This window comes from Vicia villosa, unplaced genomic scaffold, assembly GCF_029867415.1.
Source record: "Vicia villosa cultivar HV-30 ecotype Madison, WI unplaced genomic scaffold, Vvil1.0 ctg.000101F_1_1_3, whole genome shotgun sequence".
Taxonomy (NCBI): Eukaryota; Viridiplantae; Streptophyta; class Magnoliopsida; order Fabales; family Fabaceae; genus Vicia; species Vicia villosa.
The window spans coordinates 220,829-228,120 of NW_026705013.1; positions in this window are offsets into that span (position 1 = coordinate 220,829).

A 7,292-nucleotide genomic window follows, 5' to 3' on the forward strand; every position below is an offset into this window, starting at 1 on the left:
TTCTAATTATAAGTTAGCGGCTAATTGTAACTTTCACGTGTGGAATATTCTACCGCTCATTTGTTTTGAGTAGTAGAAGTTTTTCGTTTTGTATGTGGTTGGGGTAACCCTTATACTCCGGTTATATATCAATTGCCTATTAAAAAAATATGTGCGAAAAGTAATGTATTTTTACTTTCGCGGCCTTTCCATAATTATTTTATATAATATTAAGTGTTTTCTACTAGGCAATAAACAATTTTTACCTCCCCAAACCAAAACCCAAATTCCTAAACAATTCGCGTTTCTCATCCCAATCTTCAACAAGGATGAAAAATTAAAATTAAAATTCATCACAAATAGGTTTTGATTGGATTCGAGTTTCTCGCCCCGCCACCATCTATTAGTGAACTCAATTTAGTTTAATGAAATTTTTGAATTTTTTTGATATTAATTATATTATAAATAAAATATTCAAACAATCTTAAAAAATTTCATAGATATACTTCAAATATTTTAAATAATAAATACAATTCAAAATAACAAATTGTTGACCAAATATCTAATATATAAATTATTAAAACTAAATAATAAAAGGATAAAACATAGAGATACTTTCTTCATTGTGCTTTGTACTTTTTTCAATTGAAAATATAACAAGTGTATATTTTTCTCGTATATTTTTCTCATATTTTCACTCTTTAAATAATATTAAAATAAGTTTATCATATTTTAATTGAACAAAAGTATAAATGACTCTAAGAAATTATATCTAAGTTTTTTCCATAATAACATATATAAAGAATAACCATAGTAGATTCAGGAGAAATACTTGTATGGATACGAACCTAAATCTATAATTTTAGGAACAACCAATAAAAAATGGAAAAATTAAAATTTATTTAAAATTTAATTTATTTTTAATTGTCATGGAGGTGGTTGATTTAATGGAGCATAGAGACAATTTTATTTCAATTGTTTAATTAATTAAAAAAATGCGAGTGGTTGTGTGTAAATTCTTGTGTTATGGTTGTGTTCATATAAGTATTTTTTTTTCCTAGGTTCAGATAGACTGGTTTAGAGTGGATGTTAATCTCTCTATTACTTGACTAATTAGATGAAGAAGAAGAAAATCAAACCTAAATTTAAAACCTAGGAGAAATACTTGCATTGCATAGATACGAATCTAAATCCATATATTTATGCACAGTCAATAAAAAGTTAGAAAATTGACATTTATTAAAAATTTAATTTCGTTTTTAATTGCTATCATGAGGTGGTTAGTTTAATTAAATACTTTTATTTAATTTTTTAACTAATAAAAAAATATGATTGGTTGTGTGTAAATTGTTATGGTTGTGTCTATACAAGAATTATTCTAAAACCTAGTTAACATTGGTTTTTCCGGTCAAAATTCAGAGAAGATTGGGAAACGAATTATCAATTTCCTGTTGCAATGTCTATTCTCTACCGACATGAATTCACCGTATTCATCTAGCCTTTATCCAGAACTCTTAATCCAGCAGTTAGCGTTTGAAATCTTGAGAACATCTTCTCAATGTTTTCATCATCCTCCATCTTGAAGGCTTCATATCTCTGGATTAGAGCAAGAGCTTTAGTCTCCTTGACTTGAGCATTTCCCTCATGGGTCATTTTCAATGACTCATATACATCATAGGCCGTTTCCCTGTTAGATATCTTCTCGTACTCAGCATGAGAGATAGCATTCAGCAAAACAGTTCTACATTTATGATGATTCTTGAAAAGCTTCTTCTGATCATCATCCATTTCTTGCCTTGTAAGCCTTACGCCACTAGCTTTCACTGGATGTTTGTAACCATCCATCAAAAGATCCCATAGTTCACCATCTAGACCAAGAAAGTAACTTTCCAGTTTATCTTTCCAGTATTCAAAGTTTTCACCATCAAATACTGGTGGTCTAGTATAACCATTGTTACCATTATATTGCTCAGCAGAGCCATATGTAGATGCAGGTGGGTTTGTTGGAATTTCACCAGCCATCTTTTACTGAAGCGTTTTTCTCTTCCTGAATCTTTTCTAAACACGGTTAAGTGCTTGCACCTTAGAACCGGCGCTCTGATACCAATTGAAGGATAGAAAAACACTTAGAAAGGGGGGGTTTGAATAAGTGTAGTCTAAAAACTTGAATGATAAAAACAAATTGCACAGTTATTTTTATCCTGGTTCGTTGTTAACTAAACTACTCCAGTCCACCCCTTGGAGTGATTTACCTCACCTGAGGATTTAATCCACTAATCTCAACAGATTACAATGGTTTTCCACTTAGTCCGCGACTAAGTCTTCTAGAGTATCCTGATCACAACCTGATCACTCCAGGAACAATTGCTTAGACACAAGCTAAGACTTTCTAGAGTATCCTGACCACCACGTGATCACTCTAGTTACAACTGCTTAGACACAAGCTAAGACTTCCTAGAGTATCCTGATCACACTTGATCACTCTAGTTACTTACAAATTAATGTAATCAATTCTAAGAGTATTACAATGCTTCTGAAAAGCTATAATCACAACAGTGATATTTCTCTTAAAGTGTAAGCTTAATCTCACTAATATATTACAACAACAATGTAGTGAGCTTTGATGAAGATGAAGTTTGTGAGCTTTGATTTGAACAGCGTTTCAGCAAGTTTGTATTCACAGAATTCGTCAGAATCGGTAACCTTGCTTCTCATCAGAACTTCATATTTATAGGCACTTGAGAAGATGACCGTTGGGATCATTTAATGCTTTGCGTATTCCGTACAGCATTGCATTTAATGTTTCACTCTTTTGTCAACTACCTCGAGCCTTGTTTACGCTGTGTCTACTGACGTTGCCTTTAATAGCTTCTAACGTTCCTTTTGTCAGTCAGCGTAGCCTGCCATCTTGTACTTGCTTCTGATCTGATGTTTGTGTATACAACGTTTGAATATCATCAGAGTCAAACAGCTTGGTGCAGAGCATCTTCTTGTCTTCTGACCTTGAAGTGCTTCTGAGCGTGATACCATGAGAACTTCAGTGCTTCTGCTTCTGATCTCAAGTTCTTCTGATGCTTCCATAGACCCATGTTCTGATTCTGCTTTGACCATCTTCTGATGTCTTGCCAGACCATGTTCTGATGTTGCATGCTGAACCTTCTGAGTCAAAGCTTCTGAGCGCTGATTTGTGCATACTCTTTATATATTTCCTGAAAGGGAAATTGCAATGTATTAGAGTACCATATTATCTCATCCAAAATTCATATCCTTGTTATCATCAAAACTAAGAATATTGATCAGAACAAATCTTGTTCTAACACTCTCCACGGTCAAGCATGTAAGTATTGATGTCGATTATTGGTTTCTTATGGCTGAAAGTACTCCTTTGGTTCTACTTAACTGGTTGGTGGAGCTTGCTAATATCGAATCATTGATAATTACTTCAACCACTCTTAAGGTACTTTATAGCATGTTTTGTTTGAGAAACAAAATTGTATCATTTTCAGTTATGAAAAATACTAATTAGTCCTGATTCCTTAGGTTCTTTCCCTTGTTCCGGATTTATTGAAGTTTGAGTTCTCTTCCTTATGTAACTTGAAGTCACTGAAAGTAAAAAGGAAATATCCTTCCTCAGTACCTGATGGATTAGTGGATGTTTTGCTTCAAAACACACCCTTGGCGGAGGTTGACATAGTAGATTGATTAAGGTCAGATGTGCTCTCAGCATTTTTAAGAGAGATTTTTTTGGCTTGGTTAACTTTATTTTTGCATCCTTCTCTATTCTGTTTTCCAGTATTTATAGTAAACAACTGTACATGTATACTACTATAACATGATCTATTCTGTCACAACCTAAGTGGATGCTATATTGAAAATATTAGAATTGATTGAATTGAATGTAAGAAAATTATAGGAATTTGGAGAAACAAACTATAACTTTTGTGTATAGTTTAATTGACCCTATGTGAAAATGATGTAGTTATTGCTTATTTGGAAAAAATCTTATGGGTGATGCGAAGCTATGTGACTTACATAACATAACATTCGGTGTTATCAAATATCAGTCATGGTGGCGCTATGGCGGATATAGATAGCTATTTTTGGATTCACTGCAATAGAAAATATCTATCCATATTGCGGATTTTCTGCCCTAATATCCACATTACCGGAGCCGCAAAACAACTAGGATTTTGGCTCTCCGCCATGGTCCGCCATTCTCCATCGACAACACTAACATAAAGCTTTTATAGGTAAGGATTAGCTTATGTAGCTAGTATATTTTCTAACATGAACCATATAACAATAGTATTATGCTATGACAGTAGAAGATTGAAGCTTTGGTTGGACCTGAAATAGTACTATGAATTGGATGACTATAGTATTCTAATTGATGAATGTGGGTTTATGATACTTTATATATATGTTTATAAAGTTTTTGGTAGAATGTAAAAAGTGATGATTTAATTTAATGTTTGTTTCATTTTTTACAGCCTGGTCAGCCCTTGATCACAAATAAAGCAGATGCTGGTGCTGTGACTAATTTTATGAAAATGCTGTTGAAGGTTCCCAATGGATTTGCATAATGCATATATTAATATTGATGATCTCCTTTACCTTGCTGTCACTAATTCAAAACAAACTGTTCTATGATTCTGTTTTTATGGTCCCTTTTAGCATTTAAAACTCCTTCAAAACTGTCATGTAACAACACAATAACATGATTCAATAGAAAAATCAGTTTTCACATACACAATATGACTGCGAGTTGTTTAAGGAGGGTTTTGGAGGGGAGAGATTTAGAGACTCACATCTATAATTTGATATTTTAAAAAATTAAAAAATAATATGATACATATAATATTACTTTGTTTTATTTTATTTTTAAAGATATCAAATTATAATTGTGGCCCTCCACAACCTCCAAAATTCTCTAAAATTTATCTCACATGTAATAATTACCCCCTAAAAGTGTAAAAACCACAAATACCCCCTAAAAGTATAAAAACCACTCACAGGTAATTATGCTCTAACTCTCGGCCTCCATATTATTTCACTACTTAATGTTAACGCAACTCAATTCAGTTTCTTGTGATGCAAGAAATTAAATACATACAACAAGATGAAGGTGTGATTAGAGAAAATATTATTATCTATTATAATATATAAAAAGTAAAGTACCTGATAATTACACTTTAAGCCCTCTGATTAAATAACTAAAACCGTTCAAATTCCATGGCTAAATTCGTCATTTTGATGAATAAATCAACCATATTCATTTGACATTAAATGTTGTCTGATGTGTCACATATTGATTGGTAGATTTTATTTTTATTTTTTTGGTTTTTCCTTTTTTTAATTGTTATTATATATTATATATTATTATAATTACAAACCCTAACTAATTATGCTTGCCTACGTGATAAAACAAAAAAACAACAATAGCTGGCTTGGAAAACCAAAAACACCACTACCAAAAAACTGTCCTTCCATTTCCCAATTCACACTTTACTTTGTCTATTTTCTTAATAATTGTAAAGATACACGGGAAAATGAAAATAATTACCATATCTTTAAATTTCTTCTTTCTTTTCCTCTTCCATCTCCTTTTTTATTCTTTCTTTTTTTCCTATCACAGTCTCCCTCCCTCTCTTCTTTGCACAACCGATGTGAACTTCAGCACACTGTTAATTTCTCCCCCCACATCAAGATCAACTCCTCCGTCAATTTTTCAAAATTTTGATCCTATTGAGTTAATTGGATTTCATTTTCGATTGTATTAGCAAAGAATTTTGATTTTATACAGTTTGATTTTTTTTTTTAAGAAAAATGAGGAAATGGTCCTGTGAAAGCGACGTGGTTGAGATTGAAGGGATTGATGTTAGTGTTTGTGTTGCGGCGGATGGTGGTTTTAGGGTGAGTGTTGGCTCCGCCGGTGGTCCTTTGAAAAGGTGATTTTTCATCCCGTTTATTATTCCGAACGTTTAAGAGATCTACACTTTTAGAAAACTGACTACATTTCTTAGTTTTTGATTTTTTTGCTTCCATGATCTTTGTATATAATAGTGGCTTAACTTGTATGCACACCACCTATTTGATAAAATGTTTAAGAGCATCATTTTAGTAACTTGCACTGTTGTTGGCCATGCTAAAATAATTATTACTTTGATAGTAGTATCAATTATTATGCACACCACCTTTTATGTTTTTTCATCTTTGCTAATAGATTTGTAGTTGTAATTGATATCTTTTAAATGTGTGTTTTTATATTTTGTTTGATATTATATTTTTATTGGATCTGTTATCATTCTATGCTGAGGGGCAGATAACAACGGAGAAGAATATGGATGAAGAAAGTGGTGGGGCTGGTGTATACTCCGAGAAAGACAAGAAGGGTGATGATGCACATGTTCTAGCAATGCAGACGGTGTTTCCAAAAATAAAACAAGAAGAACATGTATATCAGAGAATCCTTCTGAAATTGAGAGATGTCGAAGATAAAAATAAGTTTATCATAGTCAATTTACAATAGAGGGGTTGAACATAAATACTTCTAAATCTTCTTTTGAAGATTAATTTTACATTCACATTTTATGCAGATATAGAAATGTACAATTTGACCGCCCTTTTGAGGATTATGTTGTGATGATTTTATTTTTATTAGTTTTCATATTTGTTGCCGAAACTTCTTCTCAACAGTTAGTAAATCTTTATTTGCTCAAAAGGGTTTGGCTAATTTGATATTATTGTTGTTTCATTTGACCAGGTATATGCAAAGATTGTTCCTAAAACAATTCTGGAATTGGTTCAACTTTCCGATTCCATGCCCCAAGTTGCCGCTCTCCTTGGCGAAAGACGTCAAAGAATCCAGACGCACTTCCACTTTTCTCAGTATCGTTGGTTTTGGCAATGTTATAAGTTTCTTTTGTTTGATCCATATTCAATTTAAATTTCTTACATTTATTCATATTGCATCGGATGCAGGACAACAAATTTGAGGTTTAATTTATGTTTCTTACATTTATTGTGTATAATTGAATGCCCAGTGGTTATTACATGTTTGTGTAATATAATAGCTTTATATAAGGCTTTTAAACTATAATTTTTATTTTCATTTTCAGCACTAAAACTTTGAGATTTTTTGAATTGAAATATTCCTTAATTTCTTCTATTTCGGTACATTTTATTCTACTTTATAATCTTTATTTTCATACTGAAAATTGAAACTTAACTTTTAATTAGGTGTTGCAAACATATGGAGGAGTTTTTCTGCAAAAGAAAGAACATAAACAGTTGTTTGAAGTTGTTCAAGAATT